This window comes from Accipiter gentilis, chromosome 9, assembly GCF_929443795.1.
Source record: "Accipiter gentilis chromosome 9, bAccGen1.1, whole genome shotgun sequence".
Lineage (NCBI taxonomy): Eukaryota > Metazoa > Chordata > Aves > Accipitriformes > Accipitridae > Astur > Astur gentilis.
In genome coordinates this window covers 9,267,512-9,291,061 of record NC_064888.1, presented here as the reverse complement: position 1 = coordinate 9,291,061, position 23,550 = coordinate 9,267,512, and the positions used below count along the sequence as shown (strand labels likewise).

The following is a 23,550-nucleotide window of genomic DNA, read 5'->3' as shown; positions in this document are numbered from 1 at the left end:
ATGGCAATATTTATTTTACATTTTGTGTGCTTCAATGGGAAATGAGCTCGTATTTATCTTCTCTCTATAGCAAGAGGTATAGAGCTCCAGCGAAAGTACAGTAGCAGTCTCCAAAGGTTTTCATCGTAAAAAGCTGTATCCCTGAATCTCTCTTGCCCTGCCTTACGCTTACGCTTCTGCATAGGATGGAAAGGGGAAAAGCCCTTTGAGATGCCCTTTCTGTTTGCCGGCTTACTTGCTGCAGTATTGTTGGGGGGGGAAAGTGGGGGAAGCAAGAGTGCTCTTGCTGAGTAAGGAGCAAAAGCTGACTTCTCTCCTCATTTTTAGGAGCGGAGGCTCACCCTGGATCCCAGTGCTGTAGTCCAGGCACCAGCTTCAGGAGGGTGGGCTGGGAAGGGAGCTCTGTGGTGGCAGATGACTTGTATTTCAGTGCCTTGCACCGTGCCACCCATTGCTCTTCTTATGGAGATTTACTGCCCCAGTGGCACTGATACTGCCTTGGTCAAGTTCTGTGCCCCACATCTCTAGTGTGGATTGCCCAGACACTGAGATTTCTTTTTGTCTTTAGGGAGCTTTCAGTAGCCAGCTCATTTGCCACACTCCAACAACAACAAAACACAATTAAAAAAAACCCCTAGACTTCATAAATTATTTCTGCACTTAGCTGGGATAACTTACCCTCCTGAGTCTCCTCAGATGTTTGGCCAATAGGACTTTTCTGGCTGCATCTTCAGTGTCATTGGAAATAGAAGTACATAATATATCACTCAGGGACATAGACATCGGGTATACTTGTGACAATTCTGGACATCTTTGGATATATGAATGAAATTGATGTTAGTTTTCACTTACTATTCAATCTAAATAACACATTAATACAGAAATAGGAGAGAAAAAAAAAACCTTTTGTAATTTATTTTCTCAATTTCCACCTTAGGATCATCTTTCTGCATTAGAAATTAGTATCATCTTTAAATACATGTCTTGATCTGGTCCTGCTTAAGTGAACAGCAAATCATAAGCTGGAATGGAATATAAGACTTGCTCTATTTCTTATCTTGAACTCATTCATATACTGCACATTATTCCTCATTCATATGACCATAGTGCCCAGGACCTGAAATCTTTTCCCCAACAAAACACGGTTATCCTGTAGAGCAAGCTGTGCTTGAGAAAAGTTTGCAAGTTTGGACCTTAAAAAGGAAAGCAAATAGTGGAATGGAAAATGTTTATAGAGATAATTGGGTAATACATATTTGTCAGATATGTTAAAGTTGAGTGACTTCTTTTTTTTCTCCTTACTGTAACACTCAAAAATGTGATAGCAGAGAAATTATCTTATCCTGTTTCTTTATTCCTAGCTCAATAGTTGTTTGGGCTCCACAATTTAAAAAACGCTTTCTCACAAAAAGCACTTATCTAACATATGGCCATCATCGCTGCAGTGACTAAATGCTTCATAAGCATAAATTGCCTTTATTCTCACAATAGCAGCACCCTCAGCTGAGAAAGTTTTCAGCCCTGCTACATAGGTGGGGAAGAGGGAGAGAGAGGAAACAAAGTGCCTTGCTTATTTTTCTCAGCTACCTGTTGCTGAGAAGCCAGTCTTTCCTTCCCTTGTCTATAAAGAGGCTGTGATTTTCATAAATGCCAGGGGGATCTTTCCTTCCCTCTCTATATGGTGGGGGACGCTATGACAGGCCATCGGGGACATGGAACACAAAGTCACCAGCTCATCACCATTACTTTAAGAAGTGAATATTGAGCCTGGTGATGGTATGGGCAAATGGGGCTGTAAAATATTTGGCCTTTAAGGCTCGGACTGAAACTGGGAACGTTCCAGTTTAACCAGGTTTAGTGTTATAATCAAGTAGGGAACAGGAGCTAAGGTAAAAGATATATAGTTCATGCTATTTCTTCTTTCCCAGCAGCACCTGCTGGCCAGTATTTTTCTTCTAACATTTTTCAGTCTACCCATTATATTAAAAACATACCTAAGTTGGACTCTACATCAGAAACCTTACCTGGTGGTTGCCAAACCACCATCGTAAGCATGAGAGAATGAGGCGTCTTGTTCTGGCCATGTGGAAGGGAGCAGAACCCAGGTGCATGCCCCAGTCACTCTTAGCCAAAATGCTGATGTAGGTGTTGCACCCAAGGACACATCTGCAGAAATGAAACGGTGCAAGTGGAAAGTATTCTGCATGTTATTGAAATTGTTATTGAGCTCCTTTTATCTTCCAAAGCAAAGAATATGGCCAACAGCCTTCATGTTACCATTTTAAACAACCCACCGTGACAGGTAGATCACCAGCTAGAGTTTCTCCTTGTGGCCAGTGGACTGGGAGTATCTGACTGTACAGCCAGTGTTTTTATATTATGTCTCTTCTGTATAAAAATGTGAGTACTCGGCACCAAGTAGGTGTAATTAAGCACTTTTATATTTTTTCCTGAAAGCTCTAAAGTATATTAACATGTATCCAAAATGTATTACAAGTGTGTTATACATTCATTTCTGTTATGCTAACAACAAATACTTGATTTCTTTAGGCGTCTCTCTCTCAAACTTTTCTCTTCATAGCAGTTCCTAAGCATAATGCAACTGTTTCCCAACCTGTCTGTAACTATGGCTTTAATTTTTTGTTTTCTTTGTTAATGAAAAGAAAAATCAATTCAGTTTTATCAAGCTACTGGTAAAGTAGAGAGAGCATTTACCGTAATTAGGACATTGCATTACAGAAGTGATCTAAAGAATCCTGTTAAATGTCATTGCTCATAGCAAAGAAACTGCAGAAGTTGAAATGGAAATGGAGTTTTGAAAAGGACAGTTGAGTAATATACTTAGCTGTTCAACCATGTTCACTGATGTACTCATGAGCTGTGTTTTAATTTAACAAGTTGGGTTTTCTTTCTGCAGTAAAAGATTAGGAGAAGCCTTTGCTATAACCCAGGTGATTCTACACTTGCCTGCTCTTTGTTTAGCAGCTGTTACGCCACCCTCCATTCCTTTTGGCAGTTGGCACAATGCAGGTAATGAGAAGGTGCATGATGACAAATACCTTCAGTGTATCATGTCCTATTGATTTCATATGCCAGATTCTTCAAACCACTGCAGAATAAACCCAGTACTGATTAGACTCTAATTCTCAATCCTTTTCAAGTTTATTTTTAAGGAATATAAATTTCCTTCAGAGTAAGTCCAGTCCTTCAATCTCATCTATATGAATGTAGCCTGTATCATTAATTTATTGGAATTAGGCGCCTATCCTCTTGGACATAAGAACTGCCACTGTTGATTCGATTGCAAGACTGGAGCCTAAATAAGAATCCGTGTCCTGCAGCGAGAAGTACCGTATGATGAAGATCTGCTCATATATAGCACCATTTAGGAGTTAATCTTGCAATCAAATTGAACACAGGACTAGCTCTGAAACCCCTTTCTTATATCTGACACACATTACACTAACCTACATTTCTAAGAGCCAGGCGGCTCCTTCAGGAAAGCGTAGTCATTGTTCAATTGCTATGAGTTGGCAAATATACAATGGTAAAGGCTTGGCCCTGGCTCCTTCTTTCCTTGCTTCAGAACTGGTGAGAGCAAACCTGGCCTGCACTCAAGACAGAAATTATTAGATACTTCATGGAATCGTTCAGATTAAAATTTATTCTGCTTACTCGTTCACCATGCCTGCTCTAGGCTTACTGGAATTCCTCACACCTTGGCTGTATGTGTGAAACCCCTCATTCTGCAGAGAGGAATTTAACCTTCTGTTCTTGCTTTCCTCCATGAGCAAGATTATATTCTCTTGTTAGCACAGCTATGTAGCCACATAAAATCCCCTGAGCAATGTACAATGTGGAGGTGGTGACTTTGTTTAAAGTATTTTATTTTTTTACCCCATATAGAAACATTTCCTTAGATGCTGAACCGTCTTATTTTATAACATAAAAATCAAATGCAGGTTGAGTTGTGAAGGAACTTATCCCTATAGACACAGAGTATAATACTGAATATATCAACTATATCTCTCCTCAATATGTGCAGAATTTTGAAAGAAAAGGATCAAGCAGTTCTTTAAAGTTCAGATCCTGAAATCGATAAATTTTCATCTGCCTCCGTCTGCCCTCCCCCACCTGCTATCTAATGATCTCTAAATATCTTTAGACAGAGAAATGCATTGTAGTATTTTGGACTGACCTGGTTTGAGGATAAAGTACACTCTGCAGAAGAAACAGGAAAAGAAAGTGAAAAGAACATAAAGGCAAACATTCAGGGGTGATCAAACATGCCATATTTGTAGACAGACAGGATGTCAGGGTGAACTAGATTATGAAAGCATTAAGATCTGGCAATTGAAAGGAACGTAAAGAGTGCTTTTGATAGTTAAACACTGAAACTTTATTGAAAAGGGGTTGGGGTTGTAATGAAAACAACATCTGGCTGTGATTGCTAAAACTTGATTGCAAGAGGGAAAACTGAATGATGTTACCTCACACTGATTGACATTAAAAAAACTTGAAAAAATGGACATTAAAAAGGAAAGTTAGACAGATGTAGCAAAGCAACAGCTGCTGGAGATGGACAAGCTTTCCCTGGGGACACATTGCCAAGGAAAAATAAGAGTCTTATTCTGATTGCCTGCTGCTACAAATCAGCATTAGCTCCACTGAAGTCAAACTGGTTGTGCCAGTGCAAAACTGGCATAAGATCAGAATCAGGTATTGAAAGCAAAGCAAAGTGATAGAATATGGCAAATTTCTATCAAGAATCTAATTAGTCTGGCATTATTGTCACATGGAGCTGAGTTTGTAACCAGGTTTATTTTTTGTGATTGATGAGCATACTCAAATATTGGCAGCATGGTCAGATATTCCACCAGGTGAAACACCCAGAGGACTATTCCAGATATATGAAGTGGAGAAAAGGGCAGGCACAGATTCCTTCTGTTGTACAGTACCTTGGTGAGAGAAAAACGGTGCTTACCTATTCTCAGGGACATTTGGGGGTAAGATGGGGGCAGAAGGAAGATGTCTCGAGCCTGCTGTGCTCCTCATCTTGTTGAAGGCTCCTCAGCAATAGTTTCCACTGATGGAGGGTGAGTGTTCCCCAAACCAGGACCGCCTGGCTTTGAGACGTACCCAGATCCCCAGATCTGGAGCGCTCTCCAAGCTCTGTAGCCCAACATGCTTGTGCCTCCAGGTTGGAGGTGCACAGGCCCACGGCAGAGCCATCAGCCAGGTTCTGGGTGTGCTGCTTGGACTAGAAAACAGGCATACCAGCCTCCTGCTGCTATCAGCAGCTACAGAACTGACACTAGTATCTGCTTTGCTGAGCTTCGCCCAGTGTGAGGAACTCCTCGGGTATATGAGTTTCATCCCCAGCTGAGTTAAAATAAACAAACAAGTAAATAAAGCCAGCAAACAAGAAAACGTGCTTTCCAGCCAGCCTTCCATATTACATTTTTCTCAACAGTTCTTTGGTTTTATAGGCAGTTTTTATTTTTCACTCTAAACTGTGACTATGTGTTAAGGGAGAGCAGTTTCTTAACATCTTTCTTAACTTGCTCTAAAGAGTATGGGTGGGGGCCGCTGTGTTCTGGTGAATAATCCCTTATCCTCTACATCACAGACAAATACTGGCTGTGAGACAAAGAGTTAGAAATGAGTGTGAGTAGACTTATAAAGCTGTGATAGGGAAAGGGGGATTGGGAGGGGACAAAGTATTGGAAAATCAAAATGGATTTCCAAAATAATCTTTTAAGAGGCTGTTAGTAATAAAAATGTTTTAACACAGTGTTTTGTTTTTATGGGACACAAAAAAAAAAGAATATGCTCATAGCACTCTGGTGCCATTCAGAGAAAGAGGGCAGGAATGGAAATGGTTGGGAGAAGGTTGGTATTTAGAGGAGAATTTGCATGGTCTGCTTTATACAGCTAGCTTGCATTGGTAAAACTGAAATCAGGAACACACACATACGTCAGTTCCAAGCATTTTATTGTGCCTTCTCTCCTACTTGCTGGAAAACCATAAGGACCTTAGTAGAGACTAGCTCTCCAGCATGAGCGCAGAAAGTTAGCTGCCCCAAGCAGTGACAGTACCCTATTAGTGCTGCCCCACAAGCGCAGGACAGCAGCACAGAATATAATTCCATTCATTTTTATCTTCTCTCGGAGAAAACACAAGATTAAATAAGTCTCACCACTGCTAACTATTGGCTAACAGAAGAAAGGATGAATGCTCTGCCTCCCTTTCTCATCAGGCAGTTAACTGCATGCTTCCTTTGCCGACTATATGTACTTTGTGCTGCAGCAAATTTCTTTAAGCTGACAGGAATAGAAGTAAAGTGTCTCATCAATTGGGCTTTCATCCCGTTTCATCAAACTTCTTAAGCTTTTTTACCCCTGGCTTTCTGATTTGTTTCTGAATCTTCTCTCTCTTCCTCTTAGACCTCCTCCAAAGAGCATGTTGTACAGCAGTTTCCTTGTACAGAAACTAGATTTATGGGATTTATAGCATAGGGGGATCTGCTTTACAGTGACCATCAGCCCTTGTGTATCAACATATGCTTTCTATGCTACAGAAAAAGAAAATCTATTCACTCTTTCATTGTGTGCTATTGTTCAAAGTGTGGTATCAAGATCAAGGGGGTCACCAAACTGAAAGCTATCACATAATAATGCTTTCTTGCTTTGGACAGAATAATTTCCAAACAGATTCTTGGCCCTGGCAAGAAATGGCAAAAGTATGCATAAACCCTTAGTAAAAGATTATTTGCAGGAAACTAGTATCATCTAAGTAGTTGTGAGGCTTTAGGTGGTAAGACAATGGCACAAAACTAATCTCCTCCTAATTTGGATCCATTCATGCTGATTGATTTTTAAATCTGTTCTGTGATACCAGGAGGCGGCAGTTTTATCTGGAGGCCTGGCACTTGTGTTAGTTGGTTGCTTAATGCTGTCTAATTCTGCCCTTTCTGCTTCTCCGAACTCAGGGATTCTCATCTTAAGGTTTATCGCCTTCACAGAAGTGTGCTGTAATCGGAGATTTTTCTAGGGTGGGGTACATGTTTGGGAATCTGTCTGCTGCTCACCTCAGAATGTATCAAAAAGGCCAAGTGTAGGTAGCTCGGTATGTGCTCTCCCCACCGCCCAAGCTGATGCCTGAGCAAATGCCAATCTGGAAATCCTAGATGGGCTTCGTCTCCATAGCCCTGATACCAAGCTGGCGCAAGTGCCTGGAACTGGCTTGCATCCAGCTGACTTGAAGTGCAACCAGAACTGCCTGTTTCTATACATCTGCCTTTACACGGTCTTTATGTTTGCTCTATGATGGAAATAAGCCATTTTGATAGTGAATGTTATTCATAAAATGATATTTCAAGTCTCCGTATTCTTCCTGACATTGCATGTTGCCTAATCGTTTTCTTGGTATTTACAAAAAACTCCCTTTCTCTTTAACCATATATCAAAGGTACCCATTTCTGATGAACTTGAATTCATGGCTTACTTGGCCTTCATAGGAATCTAAAGAAACGGTGGCTGCTCTTGAAGCATAATTTCAGTATTTGGTCGCAATTCCAGTTTATTACAGCTGGTGTCAGTCATAAATTCTCTCAGAATTCCATCCTTAAGTGAAAGATTATCAAATTACTGATTTCCATTTGTTGTGTTTAGTGTTTGCATCTAAAATAGTTTAGAACCTTGTAAACAGGTTCTAAGCAAAAATTCAGCTTCATTTCATCAAGCTTGAAACATGGCGTTAAGTCCTGCAAGACCTATAATACATTGTTACCCAACGTTTGGAAGTAGTTTATCACTTCTTGCTTGTCTTCCGTGTAATGTACTTGAGGTCTCATCCCTTTCAGAAAGTCAGCATTTTTCTGTCTGCCTGCAATCATAGGGACTTTTTATTATTTTTTTTAATATGAGGGTAGTTGTGGATATTGTGTCAAATGGTATTTGATATTGCAGATTGCAAGGTTATCATTGCAGAATTTACCTGCGTGATGATCTAATCATTATTTAAAAAAATTATCTCTTAAAACTTTTTTTTGTGGCAAAGTTTACTCCTTTTATTTCTGAGCAATGTCTAAAATAATGGATCCTTGAGCTGGACTGGAGTGTCTTGCTTATATTTAAATATTAATTGGTAATAATTTTATGTATAATGTAAATCTTTACATAATTAAGTGCTCTGGCATTCATCGCATGCAGTTATATTTGCTTTTTGATGACAAACTAAACCGTCACCTGCGTGTGTAGCATTCTAAATGCCGTCTACCATTCCAGCCTGATTTGCTTCAAACTTGTGTGGTTGTATTTTAAATCAGGAATATAATGTTAAAGCATTTATTGGAATACCAGCTTCTGAACACGTAACCCTTCCTAGCTGGAATACCTGTGGTTTAAATGTGGTTCTGATGGAAAAAAGTGCTACTTTCCTATTGCCTCTCAAAGGACTTGCTCCCTGTTATTCCACAACTGAATTTGACCCTCAGTTTGCAAGTCCCGCTTTTCTTTCTTTTTCATATGCAACGATCTGTGACAATAGAAATAATGTTCAACCTTGTTTTGCCTTGTTAACAGCATGTGGTTAGAATATTGTACTGGCATTTCAGTAATATTTTTACACTTGTCCCCTACTGTCTTGGCCGGTTGCCAGCATGGTGATTTATGCTTTGTTTGCCTCTAGATGTGATTATTGCTTTTCTTTCCTGGATGGGCTATCTGAATGAGTTCTTCCCAGACTAAAATGCTGGAGCTCTCAAATCACGGACTTGCTTAAACTGATTTTCAGTGAAAATGAGCATAAAAATTCCTAAAGGAACAGAAAACACCTAGACAAAATTTTGATTTCAATAAAAAATTTGAAACTAAATTATCTTGGCTTTAAATGATGATGTAAGCTACTAAAGATTCAAAATATGTAACCTCATCTTTTTAAAATGCAGCCGTGGGCTGCATTTTCTAGTCAAGGGAAACTTTTCTATGATGCTTCATATGTTTAGTAAAAACTCACACCTTTATGGTGAAAAGACAGCTTGAACAGAACGTTTTCATAAGCCTTTGACTTCTTTCTTCTTTCATTTTAAAAATTACTTTAATTCCCACTTTAAGATATGTTGAACTTAAAGGAAATTAGAATTTTATATTCCTAATCAGTGCTGCATTCAGAGCACTTAACCTTATAAATATCTTCGGCTTCAAGTAAGACTCCCTTTTCCCCCCACCTTCCCCAAGTATCTGCAGACAATAGTTGACCTAAACAAGTTAAGAACAGGCATGTTGGAGGGGAACACCCAATCATGCTTCAGTGACCAGAGCAAAGGATTTTGAATAAAATAACCTATTAGTTTTTTATCCTTCTATCAAGGCCCCTCCCCCGCCCCTGCAACATAAACGCTCCTGAGTTTCTTGGGTTTAAATGTGTATTGTCTCTGACTCTGGTATGAATGATATAGTAGCATAGTTTTCCATAAGATGTAACAAGAAAATGCATTATTAATTTGGAATACATATGAACATCTTTAAAGGAAATCACTTGAATTCAGACATCTGGAAAATGAAAGCATTATGTATTGACCTAGTGTAATTTGCTATGATGCCAGTAATTTCCTATTCATTTGCCTTGGTACTAGTGAAAAGAGTATTGTATTTAAAAACAGAACTGCTTGTTCTGTGTTTAGAACAGTACTCCAAACCCTGAAATGCCTAAGGACAACCACCACAGCTATATCTAATCAAGCAAGACACATTCCAGTTCTGTTGCCTTTAAACAGGGTCAACACGTATTCATTTGCGAAGGCATTTTCACTTCTGTAGCAACAGGAGGCAGATCACCTCCTGTTTACACGTGTAAACTGATACCAGTTAGTGCAAAAATGCCCCATCAGCTACAAGAAATCGGTGCTTCTTAGAGAGTAGCTGTACCGGTTAGCCTCTGAAAGTCCCTGACCCAAGGCAAAAAGGACCTTTAAAAATTAAATAAAAAAACTGAAGAAAAACATGAAATAGCAATGTGCACGTCTAGCTTGCAATTCTTTTTATTAACAGCAGAACTGTGCACCGCTTGTTCTTTAGAATCTGTTTGCACTACCTTCAATTACTTGCTGAGAGCTGCTCAGACCTGGCCTCTGTGTCATTGTTTGTACTGCACAGAAACATGAATCAAGTCTGTCAGTCTTTTGATGTGTATGCCAAGTCAACAGTGCAGTCATTGTAAGGACTTATCAAAAACCCCTCCATGTTTGCTACCAAGGAAGATAGAACAATTTTTGCCCCTTTGCTTGTTTTTATCACTCTACGGAAGATTCCTTTAAAAGTGACATTTATTTGCCAGGTGGAAAAAATAATCTTGTCAGGTGTTCTTAATTATAGATTTTGAGATTTATGAAGTTTACATCTTTTCACTTCAGGATATAATGTCTCAAAAAGCATAAAGTAAATAGTAGCGCTAGCATTGCATTTTTGTGTTTTCTTACTTTGGCAGTTACCTTATAAAATTCCTCTATTTGTAAGGAATCAGATCTAGCAATAGTCCTTCCAGAAAGCAGATGTTTGGACGGGTAGACGTTTACTGAATCCCAAAATACAGTTAAATTCAAGCTATGCTAATCTTTTAATGAGAGAATATTAAGCTGACATTGTCAGTTTAATTTCATCAAAGGAATAAATGTCCTGTTGCCTCAGGGACTCCAGGAAAAGGTGTTTTGAGTTTTGGTTATTATGTCAGGCATAATAGTCTCTTTTCTTCTGAATCGGTGTTATGGCCTTAAAATAGGAAAAGCAGCAGCATACAGAAAATAATACATCAAAACCCCTATACACTTCAGTTTGGGTTCTGTGATGGACAAAAGCTCTGAGACAAGATAAAACCATGGTAAAATTCCAGCACTGGAAATTAGGAGGTCTTTGTTTCTGTACCTAGTATTGTTAATCTGGCAGATCTCGTTAGACCCACAGGTTTGGTTCTGCACGCCTTAAAATTCAAAGCAGTCCTAATTGAAGAGTTTATGCCAGTGTCACAGTTTAAGACCAAATGACAGCGCAGAGACTAAATAGATTTGGATACCAAAACACTTCAGTTGTAGATATATGCAGTTTTTGGAATTACGCCTCTTTCCTGTTCTGTGGAAGAGGTAGTGCAGTTCAGGAGAGAAATCAACAGCTTAGCTTAATTGTTCCAGCCAAGCCACACGTCCTTCTTTAGCTACGACCATCTTCTTCCTCGCAGGCATCCCTGGAGATTGAAGAGTTGGTCCCAAGACCTGTTGCAGGGCTGTGGGTCCCCTGGCTTCTCTCCCTGCGGGACGCCAGGCACCGTGAGTGACAGCGTCAGGCAGAGAATATCTGATTCTCAGCGGGTTCGTTCTTGCACTCGGTGCCTGAGAACCGGCTTAGTGCTGCTGATGCTCACAATCTGCTCCTCTCAAAGGTTCCCCACCCTAGAGTCACTTCTTCATTCTTATAACAAAATTACTCCCTTACGCTATGGGGTTAAGCTGCTACAGCAGGTTATTCTCTTTTAAACAAGTCTGCCGTGAATTTCTCAAATGTGTACTCATTCATTAGATGCTAGGTATTAACTCTGGAACTGCTGTACTTAGATTCTCACCTACAGCCCATTATTCTGATACCTAATAATAACCATCAACAGCCATTTTTTAATCCCTTTTATTACATTTAAAACAAACAAAAAAGCTAACTAATGCTGCTAATGACATTTGCCATAAAGCTTCAGCTGTACGCTTAGTGCAAAAACCATAAAAATCAACTGCCCCAACAGCCACCCCTGCATCCCCAGCCCCATTGAAACAACACAAAACCCCGTGGCTTTATATAATGCAAAGATTTCTCAACTGAGTTTGATCCAATTTATTTCCAGTAAGTTTCACAGTCAGGAGGAAAAAAATAAAGTTCCTCTGTTTAAAGCATAATAAAAAAAAATAAAATTTTATAGCTTCATTTGCATTTTCCTATCAGTTATCCATGATTCATACTTGTATCTTGGAATACAACACATAGATGAGTCATACAGAGAAACAGCCCCTGTGCATAGGAAATTACACTGTCATTTTAGACTAACATTGCTTTCCCCAAATGAAACAAAGATGGGCCACTAGTAATTACAGATATATCTCCACAGAGTTGGAGTACTTGTTTAGAAAACACGCTCCCCTCTGTGTATGCAAAACCAGAGCCTGATTCGGAGCATATGGAGTACACAGTTACTAATTCTCATTAGCTCTGGTGGTCCTGGGAACTTCTCAGGCTCACCACTTCAGCTTATGTTTTTTCTGGGAACAAGATATCTAAAGGACAGCTTGAACTTTGGTTGTCAGAGTGAGCCTCCTTCCAGGGCTGTTCGCACTTTCTTGGAGCTATAGGTACTGTAGTCAGGTAGTTAGGTGTCAGGCTTCATGTCTTGTACAGGCAAACTGTTAGAGTGCAAACACTTAGCAGTCTTTCAAAGTGGCTCGCTGAGAACAGCAAAGTCAGATGTATGTGCCAAGACAAGGTCCCTCTAAAGTGGAACCTGCTGGTGTGACAGCCAATGGCTGTCCCAAATTTGATAGGAAGTCGAGCAGTATCTGCCTGAAGAGCTGCGGTCATTGAAGCATACTGTCTAGGGAGATTAGATTACTACTTCCAATACAAGACCTTTGATGAAGTAGTGTCCCTTGTACATTAATGTGTCCTCTTAAAACTTCTGAAGGCTCAGAGAATAGCCTTGTCCTCATGTTCTCTCCTGTACCAGATCATCATTTAAGACAGAAGGAACGAAGCCTTAGAGCTTCCTAGCTGATCCAGCATGCTCTGAATATTCTTGAATGATTGAAATAGGAGAGAGAGAGAGAGAGAGAGAGAGAGAAAATATCATACCAACAGCATCTGCTGACTGCCAAATGTGTTGTAATTCCCTAGCCTTTTAAATACATGCTATTCATACGCATTGCAAAGCCTGCAAGAGGAGGAACTAAACATACCAAGATTTGAGGCTCTGTACTCGAGAGGCTGGATATCACTCAGACCATGGTTTCTGAGTCCAAATATGAGTAAACCACAAATTTTCCTAAATCCTGGAAGCACAAAACTACGCACCTTTAATCACTGGTGTATAGTTTACCTGATTAATATTTTCAGAGCATTAGTAAAACTCAGAGGGAAAACAGACATGAAAGCTAGAGTGTATGCATGAAATATCAGTGATTATGTTATATATGCATCTGAGAATTGTACTTTATTCAAGTCAGGATCTAATCCAGCTCCCATTAAGTCAGTGGGAATTTTGCCAATGAAAACAATGGTAACAGGATCTGGCCAAAATAATTTAATCCACCCTCTTCAGCTGCTGTGCTCACAGCAAGAATGTTGCCATTAAGAAGTTTATATGGACATAAATACTCACTTTAATTTCCTAGAGTTTGTCTACTTGCTTAAAATTGCATTTGTGATTAAAAAAAGAGCAACACAGTGTATTATGGCTGCATTTTAATCACTATAGGTTCAGGAATAAATAGAAAAACAGCTTAAATATTTTATACATATTATATTGCAATCTTGAATTAACAATTCATTTTGGAGTTGTTTATTTCTTTTTCTTTCTCTGTTGGTTTATTTTTCTTCTGTTGGTTCAGGTTTCCAAGCTACTGCGTGAGGGTGACTGTGATGGGTTTGGATTTTTTCTCCTATACTTGTATGCTGGAAAATTGTCGTTATGCATGTTGTATCACTGAATCATATCTTGCCCCACGCTGTGATTCCATTCCAAGAGAAGGAAAAGTTTAGGGGTGTATCATACTAAGACTATGTTTAATAGGCTGCTACAAACCTTTGGAGGATGCAAGACACTAACACAGGGAAGTCTCCGATAGCTGAAGAGCTTTAGAAAACAGCATTCAAAGGTTTACAAAACCAGACCCCGTTGCCCATGAACTGCATTAGGAGCTTCCCAGATTGGGAATTGCTTGGATTTAGCTCCTTGGCTTAGAACTTCCTCAGAGAGGAGAAGATGCCTCGTTTGGAGACCTGGTGGCTTGTCCCCCTGTGCCTGGCATCTGTTCTGAGCTGACTACACTTGAGTAGTTCTGCAGCTCTATGCCCTTCTTTCTCCTCCCTCCCCAGGGTACAACCCTGCGTGGTGAGCTGCGCAAGCGCTGCAGCTGCAGTCAGCCCTTCACAGAGAAGGCAAGCACTGATACGTTCCAATACAGACTTCAGGATTTCTCAGGAGTGTAGGGAAAACATGGTTCTGTTATTGGCTGGACATGGAAGGGAAGAGCTTGGGAATCTGTGGGGGCCGACCTGGAGTGGAAACGGGTGAGTTAGGGGCTGTGGCAGCTCCTTTTGCTGCTACCACGATACTGCCTGGCTTTACAACCCGCACCGTGCCCACCTGCAGACGCTAGTGCAGGGATCAGGTCCGTTATGCCTCCTGAAATTGCCACTGAAAGCATTCAGGATTTGAAACAATTGTATCTGGTTTGTTTCTGGGACAGCTTGGGAGTGAAAGAGGAGGCAGAAGCAAACCAGACAATACGCATGATAGTTGCTATCTGAGAGTAACCGTATGTCTAATAGTACCTTGCGCTTACAGTGGCCATCTCCTCTTCTAGCCGACTTCAGCGGGGAGGTATCTTTCGTGCCTCCCCAGCCTCTCTTCCCTTTTTTCTCCTGATGCCCCCACAACCATGTAGTATCATCTTGTCCTTTGTTACTAAAGTTAAAAAATCACTGAAACTTCAACTCTTCTCTTCCCTCCTGCCTTCCCTCTCCTCTTTTTCTCCTTTGAGTCTAGCTGTACTTCCACCTGTTTCTGAATCCTTGAAAATCTTTGGAGGTTAAACTAAGGCAAAAATGTACCATGCATCTATTTTAACACCCCTTTATGGTCCCACAACAATGTCTAGTATTCTCATTCTTATTAGGAAATCTGTTGATTTTCCCATCTTAGTTTTAAGTACCAATCAAAAGAAAATCATCTCGGTGAAGCCTAGGCCAGGCAGAGGGGAATGCAGGAGGCAATAATGCGCCTGCAGCGTGTACCTCCTTGTAAACGTATTTTAGTTGCCTAATGACACCACTGAGAAACTGTGTATCTAGACCTCACCTCCTCATAGGCCAAACTTTAAATTCACTTTTGGATTGGCTTTGTTTCTTATTCTTGCCACAGTCTTGGATGTGGTCTTGGTGGTGGTATCTGAATCCTTTTCTCTGCCGTTTCTGCTGACTTGGATACTGTGGCTCGCTTTTGCTTTGCCCACAATGTCTGGTCTTGGTTTCTATCACTATCTCTGTACTGCAGCATAGAGATATGTGCATTAGCTATGTGTTTTTTAAAAACATTAATATTATAACTGCAAAGGCTGTTACCCAGGAAATATTTGGATCATTTCACAGTGGTTATCTGAATCCTGTTAGTGGGTAGTGAAGGTTACAAAATTCTCATACTCTCTCCTAAAAATATTTGGAAGGATTTTATGTGTCTCTCTGCAAAACCATTTTAATTCTGCATTCCGACTATCTGGTTATAAAGTTGATTCTATATTAGATTTGGTTTATGAAAAAGAGACAGCAAAATTCACTGGATTGAATTAAAATCCTGAATAGGAAACAAGATATGAAAACATTCCTCCTGGATATACGGAGTTATGAGTTCTGTGACTGAACATTATTTTCTACTTATATTTAGTGACTTATTTATTCCAAACAGATTAATTACACAGATGACTCTGAAAATGAAACAAGAACTCTCAACGTTTTGATTTGGGGGGGGGGGGGGTGGTGGTGATTACCTAACCTATTGAGAGAATCCATGAATCTTTATTATACTACTTAACAGCCTGGAAACACATTACAACAGCATAGTAGCTTATTTATAGCTATATAAAGTTGAGTTACTTTTAATGAGACATTTGCATACAATTATTGCAATCACACTGAAATGGAACAGCTACCTCAGCACATTTTTGAGACTTTGACTGAAGAACTCTGAGGACTTCCTTTTGCAGCTTCTGGAAAAAGTAAAGTTCTGACCCGTTCTCCAGGATGCAGTACATGCACTACCACCGTCTCTGGAAGGAGGGAGCCCGTGTTGTTCCAAATTAAACTGTAAACACCAATTCCCCTGAGAAGTCCAATAGGCTCGGTGCAAAATATGAGTAACTAATGTTTTCATGGATGTCAGCTCTCGTAGTAAGTCTGTTTTCTATTTCAATTAATATTTTGCATAAATCAGTGTCTCGGTAAAATAAGCAATACCAGACTGAAAAGAACACAAGGCAACTGTAATTAAACCACATGTTTAGTAATGTGCTGAACAAACAATGGAAAAAATTACACTTTGGTTACTCAATCAATTGTAATCAACCTCATTCCGCCCACTCATCCACCTCTATGAGGGGATAATACAGCTGTAGATATCAGGAACAAATCCAACAACTAAATTAATAAAAGAAAATTGGTGGTTCAGCTACACATGTTGGCACGAATGTATCACTCCCTACAGCTTTATCTCTACAAACATCTTTTTGCTCCCAGAAGGCACTTTAAAATACATACTATTAAAATAAATATAAAGAAATTACTCAGCCTTATAATTACAGCATCTTTTAAGAGTCTCTCTGCCTGTTGCCAAATAGTTTGAAATTTGATGGATTATTGCTAACAAACTACTTATCTCCAATAGTCTCCAAATATAACCTATGGGCTTATATTGCTTTAATCTATGTAAAGTGAATAAGGCTTGCAGAATATCTGGTGTCAGTTTGCTGTCAGGCAGCTTGTCAAGCTCAAAATGGTCGTATAAGATAAGGGAGTCAGTGGCGCAGTGACTACCATCAAATGGTATGGGGTAACAAGTCAATATGATTCTGCCACTTTGATGTAAATACAAGATAGTAGAGGGTCATCATTCATCAAACCTTCCCTAACAGATGTGGCAAAGGAAAGGCCTTTCCCGCTTACCAGAGTGAGGGGGAAGATGCAAAGGGGCAGGTTTAATGTCTTCTGTAGCCTGAAGCCAAAAATTACATTCTTGTTAGCTATACGGAAGGCTTGGCAACTGGTCATGGCTGCTGGCTGTTTTGCTGTGGTGTATTGCTTATTCCTGCCAGAAAGCAGTGATGCTGATAACTAGAAAAGCATAAAAAAAACGTGACTGCTCTATGTCCATGTGTTTGCAATAAGGAGCAAGGCAGCATCCTTGCCGCAGGAGAGGGAAGTCATTGTTTAAGGCACTGATACTCCTGTACCCAAGGCAGCTCTGCTGCGCCTGTCTAGAAGCTAGTGTGAACAGAACTGGACCACAGACTGAACCCTGACATTAATTTTAACATGTCTCATAACACACAGACATTGGTGGAATATATGCGTAAACTTTTATAATCCTTGCTAACCGCAACAAGTCGGCTGAGTTACTGATGATTCTAGGTTTGGTTATCTGGCAAATTGCAGTATTCACGTACGGAATGAAGTGTTTGGGAATTCACCTCAGGTGAAAAGCATGCAGAAGGTGTGCTTAACGCTTTCATCTTATTAACCTGTAACTGTTAGTCAGTGAACTGTTTCAAGAGCTAAGGACTATTTAAAAATAAAGGACATCCCCTTGCCAGATATTTGGTAGTCTTCCAAGAGTAGAGATGGCTTATGGGCATGAAAGAGAATGAAAGAAAGAAGCAAAAGTGTCTAATTCCTGGGTTGAAATTCCCTGGAGGTGCTTGCCCAAAGAGGGGAAAATCCAGATCCCCAGAGCCTATTCCTAAAGAGAATATAAAAGTGCATTACTTTTCTATATTTCTTATGTAAGATTCCACTAATCAGGATTTCCTGGATAAATGAATGTCAGCTAAATCTTAATTTTTGCCGGCTTCCCACAGAGTAGCGATTATAAAATCCAATAAATACCTCCTACAAATATATAACTGCAATGCTAAAAGAGTAATTCTTATTGTAGGAAAAAAAGCTTTACAGTTTTACTTGTGGTTTATAAATATTAATGAAATAATTTTTAATAGATCCTTGTGAACTTAGGAGATACCTAGAAAGTGTATGCAGTTATTACATGACAAAATCAAGAATACGAAGGAAGCGGAGACAAATCTTGAAAGAAAATTTAGGTTTGCATAAAAGGTTCAGATACACACCTTTAGTGATTTTTAAGAACACTTTGAGGTCTAAGTTACATTAATGCCTTGATGCTTTTGAAAGTCGTGGGTGCCTATTTTTATAATAAAAACACTTTTTAAAACTCTGTTAGTGGCTTGACCAAAACCACAAAAATGAGTGTGAGGCAAAGTTAAGAGCTGGAAGCGAAAGTCCTCATTTTAATATTTAAGATCATTCTGCCCTGACCAGCCTGTGTGTGTACTGGACTGATTTTGTTCCAGCTTTCTTGACTCCAGAGATACACAAACATTGCCTGTCTAACTGTCTCAAGGCGCTAGCAGGTTCAGCTTTGTATATTCAGTGAAATTATGCCATAAGATCTGAGGATGACAATGAGACACCAGGCACAGACATCACTGGACCTTATGATTAAAAGTGCCAACTGCAGCAGCAAGCTTGTGCTCTCAAGTACCTGCTTTGAACATTTGGTAATAGAGGCTACGGTAACAGCTAGCTAAAGAAAACATTAAACTACAGAGAAAGCGTAATAGCATGGAAGAGTTGTCAGTGGCTGCGTTTGTAGATCTTCAGTAGGAAGTGGAATAGGACGGGTGCCCTACAAGCCCATTTATTTCTTTCAACATTGTTATAAGGTAGTCGGAATAATATAGAGCATGCAGATAATCCTGGTGTTGGAATGCAAAGCTACTCCCTTGGCATAGAATGCTCTTCTAGGAGGGAGTTGGGTGCAACAGTGTAGATGCTGCTGCACTAAGATGAGCTAGGTTTACTGATGAGAAGCAGCTGTCCAAGGCAGGAGCCCAGATAAATGCATCTTTCTGTACTTTATAGGCATTATAGGCAAAGGGTTAATAATAAGCCCAAGTATTCTTGTCAAACCTGAAGTAATTCCAGAGTGAGTAGCAGTCTGCCACTTGTTTCATTTCACCTTTTCTTTACTGGCAAATGGAGAGTATGTGAAATAAATATTGTGACCATATAAAATAAATCCAGGTGAACCTGTATCTACAAGCTTACCATATGGCAACTTGCTTGAGATGTCAGTTCTGGGAGTTGGTAGAAGCAGCCACATTTGGTTTGGTGTCATCAGCTGGCAAGGGGCCGGATGCACTGCTAGCAATCGTTTACTGTTACATTTACAAAAGCAATGCCAAGAAGTGCTCACACAACTGAAGGATGGGAGGCTGAACAGGATGTGAGTCAGACCCTGAGTCAGCTATCCTCCCCACAGCCAAAAGCTGCTTTATCATGTGTTGCTGCCAATGCACTTGAGAAACGCGCACGCCACTTGAGAAGGACGCTGGTTACTGCCGGGTAGGGGCTGCTGGAGGAGCCATTACGCTTTCTTCTCTGCCACCCTTCTTGGTGGGTTGCTGTAGGGCCACTGAGCCACAGCTCCTCTTGGCTTTCTCAAGCTGTGCTTCAACCCAATTAAAAACTTTGTCTTGTGGTGGTCCAGGCACCGTGGAGTGAGGGATGCTCAGGCCAGCATCTGAGTTTCTCCCAGCTAGACTGGTGGGTGGAGATGTGGGGTATCAGCTGCTTCCTAGGAGTGGAAAATGTTGTCCTGCTGAAATTGCATGAAGCTCAATGGTCTTAGAGTGCGTTTATATGCATTTTAAGTAGAGTGAATCAAATGGAAGTAAAGGATAAAGAGAAGAAATGTTGACTTCATCAAGTTTTATAATATGTCAAAACCCAGGAGAAAAATTTGCAGTAATGATCTAGCAGATGAAAATAAGTTGCTTTGCATTACTAATGGACAGTTTACATTACAAAGCCCCTATCCCATATTACACAATATGCATACATTATATAATGTTCTCCCTATCTCGAGTGCATAAATAACATTAGCACAATGCCGAGAAGATTTATGGCAAGAATGAATCTCTCTCTATTACTCTTTTCCGACAAAGTTTCTGTACGTATTTCTATCGTGTATGAACTACTCCACTGGCCAAGATAATTCCTGGAGCAACTCCCTTGGCTCCAGTGGAAGCACTCCAAAGATGGTTTTGTAGCTGTACACTAAAATAGGTCATACATAGAATAGATGGATGTTATAAAACAAAGTACTCCTGCTAATTGGCAATGACATCATCTTGTCACCCCAGTGCAAGTGAATTGCTTCTAGCTTCCATTACAGCTATCTCTATTAAAGGCCAGTCACTTCTTTCTTTTCTTTTTCTATTGTTTGTATTCTAAAGCAATTAGCTGCTTGAAAACTATTTTCCTTTCATCTGGAGACAGATTCTACTGCTGCTTATGTTTTTAGTGTTACTAGAAGCTAATATGACATTTCTCGTTCTGATAGAACTGTACCGTTGTACTTAATACTGCCTGTCACCTTGCAACTGAAGATCTCAAAGCACATTACCAATCTTATGCCTCGTACCACTTGGAAGGTAAATAGAGACAAGAGAAGTTAAAACTCTGTCTTGCCTTGAAAATTCTCATGGGTTTAGAGTGCTTGCATGTTGGGAATGGTCCTTGCACATTCACCTACCAGTTGTTCCTTCTGGTGGAAATCTGAACGTTGCTTGGTGGACTGTGCATCTAAACGGACTTCATGTTGTGGGTGGAGGTTACATCAGCACCCTGACGGTTTGTGTATGGTCCTGGATCTGCTGCAACAAGCTGTTACATTTCTTCCTAACATGTGTTTCAGATCACTGCAGAATTATCACATCATCACACAAATGATCAATGCTCTTTTGAATCCAGGAGGGAACCAAATATAAAAGGAAACTGTGCATATGCACAATTTCAGAATTTTAAATGGGAGCTGCTGCTAAAAGGCTCATAGGAAAATCCTGCTATATACTGAGGTGAGAAAAGTGTCTTTATAGTTTAACATTTCAGATCCAATTTTTCCAGAGAGCTCAGCAGCATTAATCAAGATGAAAAAAAAACCCCAAAGTTGTGTTAATTATGCATGTACAAAAGCCCAGGAAACATGGGAAATCTTGAAATTATGAGGAAAGCGTTTGATGTTCTATTTAATATTTAATTTCATTGACACACCCCCATAATTAACAAAAAGCTAAATTGTGCCTGAACTTTCAAAAATGCATATGGACTGACACTAAGTATGAACATTTTCAAATTTAAAGGAATAAAATTGAGAAAATGGCAAGCAATCAGAAACAAAAGTTACATTACATGCCTAACTATTGTATCTATAGTGGCCTCTGCTACTCCTATTATAATACACAAGAGAATTTGAAAGCATTTAGATTTGCTTTTTCAGCTGACAATCTGCCGCAGGTGCTGCGCTATTATAAATAACTATTCAGCTGTTATGCATTATTGTCTAAATCACCATTTTGAACCTGAAGTATAAGCTGTACAACCCATAGATCAAATCTAAGAAATTGGCTCTTGTTTACAATGTAGTTATTTTAAAGGAAGAAAATACCCAGGAAATCAAACTCGCAAAGAATTTTAATTATGCTACTTGTTCCTAGGAGCAGTATTACAGTTTTACATTCCAACACTGTGTGCATGGGAAATGAATACACAACACCTGTTAACAATACATACTCTGATGAATGCTTGGCTAAAAATTGATTTCTGATTATTTTTTTTTTATTATATAGGGTGGGGAGGAAGCAGATTGAGTCAATTTTTTCCATAACCAGACAAATATTATCAACTTAGTGTAATGATTTACATTTTATTAACATCAGATGAAATCATACAGAGGATTTTTTTTTTTTTTTTTTGGACTGATACAGAAATAATTACAATTACCATTATTATATGAGTGATAATGGGATTCATGAATAGCAGCAAAAGGTGTAGGTAAGACTGGAAAAATGGTTTCCATTATAATCCCCTACTTGCAGCCTCTGATTTTTATTTCTCATTTGGCATAAAAAATTTACATGGCTGAGTTAAACTTAAAAGAAATACTTTATTTGGATTGCATTCAATTTCTCTATATTTTCAACAAAATAACTTTTCATTGTGGCTATGAGAAAAAATATTTCTCTTACATGTATATAAACCATCCAGTTATAGTTTGTACTTTAAAACGCAGCAGAGGCAGTTAAAATTTAAATAGTCATTTATCAAGAGTAACGTCTTTGGCTTGGGTAACATGGAAAAGCTAGTTACCAAAAAGTGATCTGTGTGATAGTGTAAAAAAAAAAAGAAAAAAAAGCAAGAGGTAGGAGAAAAATTAGATTGTGCTTGATAGTCCCAGGAGATAAAACTTTAAGTCAGTTTGGTGTAGGAAGGCCTATAATCATCTTTTGAAGCTAAATCTTGTTTTGGAGGTTGATCTTCTTTTCATCAAAGGGAGTTTCCAAATTTACATCAGAGGCAGTAAGGAGGAAGAAATCACCGTTGAAAGAGTATCCCCAAACCTCCATTTCTGGGACTTCCCATTTTTACTGCATTCAAGTTCTAATTGCCACTTTTATAAATAAGTAATGGCTCGGTCGTACCAGCCTCGTGTAGGCTGAACTCGTCTGGATTTTGCTGAAAATTGATGAGGTGCTGTCCTGCTCAGGTGGCTGCAATGCTGAGTTAAGGGAGCCCTGACTAGGGATGACAGCGGGTGGGTACATTGCTGGTTCTGAGCAACCCAAAAGGTTGAGGAGAACAACTGGAAATCTTACTTATGCAGCCTAACAAAGCCCTGTGCTTCTGAAGAAAAATGCTTTCACTGCAGGGTTCCCAGAGAACAAAGGAAGTCATGGCCTTTACAAAGTACACAAATGGAAGAAATACTTGTATACAAAGTCTGACTCACAGCTCATGTAAAGAATATGACAAACTTCTTAGTCTAATTCATTAACTCTAAATAATGTCCTTTCAAATGCCATCCCCAGAAGCAGTTTCTATTGGAGCTATTTTTTCTCTTTTTGCCACAGATTGTTTTTAAAGAATTATGGGAAATGACAACAGTAGAACCAAAGTTCGATTTTTCACAGATGAAACTACAAAACGCATGGAGTAATGTAATCCAGTCAGACAAGTGAGTAAATTATACCTTGGTTGTAACAATGCACCACTTGCTGAATATCAATAAGGATATGTTCCCTTCTTCAGAGTAAAACTAATATTTGCTGTTAATGTAAATGGTTCTGAATGTCCCTGGCAATACACACACAGATGCCAAACAGCATTAAAACTTGAGCAGAATCTCATGTGTTTTGTTTGCGAGGAAGAGGAAGACAAATGTTAAAACAAAGAGGATGATTCATTTACATTGGTTTACAATAATGAAACTCCATTAACTTGTATCATCTTCCTTCAAATTTCTCTTCAATTAAATGAGAAAACCATAAGCTCGTGTTCAAGGAACACTCTCGAACGGTGCACCAAGGTTGTCATTCTGCTTCTAAATTTCCTAATATAAGCTGGTGGGTAACTCTGTTCCCTGTGCACCAGAAATATGCCATTGTTCTTCATAAC

At 39.4% G+C, this 23,550-nt stretch overlaps 1 long non-coding RNA gene across 1 annotated transcript; it reads left to right on the top strand.

Moving 5' to 3' along the window:
- The first annotated feature begins 19,408 nt into the window (after nt 1-19,408).
- LOC126042733 (uncharacterized) lies at nt 19,409-23,104 on the top strand. Its single transcript, XR_007507282.1, has 4 exons — nt 19,409-19,491; nt 20,441-20,531; nt 20,795-20,954; nt 23,007-23,104. It is a non-coding gene; the product is annotated as an uncharacterized LOC126042733 (long non-coding RNA).
- The last annotated feature ends 446 nt before the right edge of the window (nt 23,105-23,550 follow it).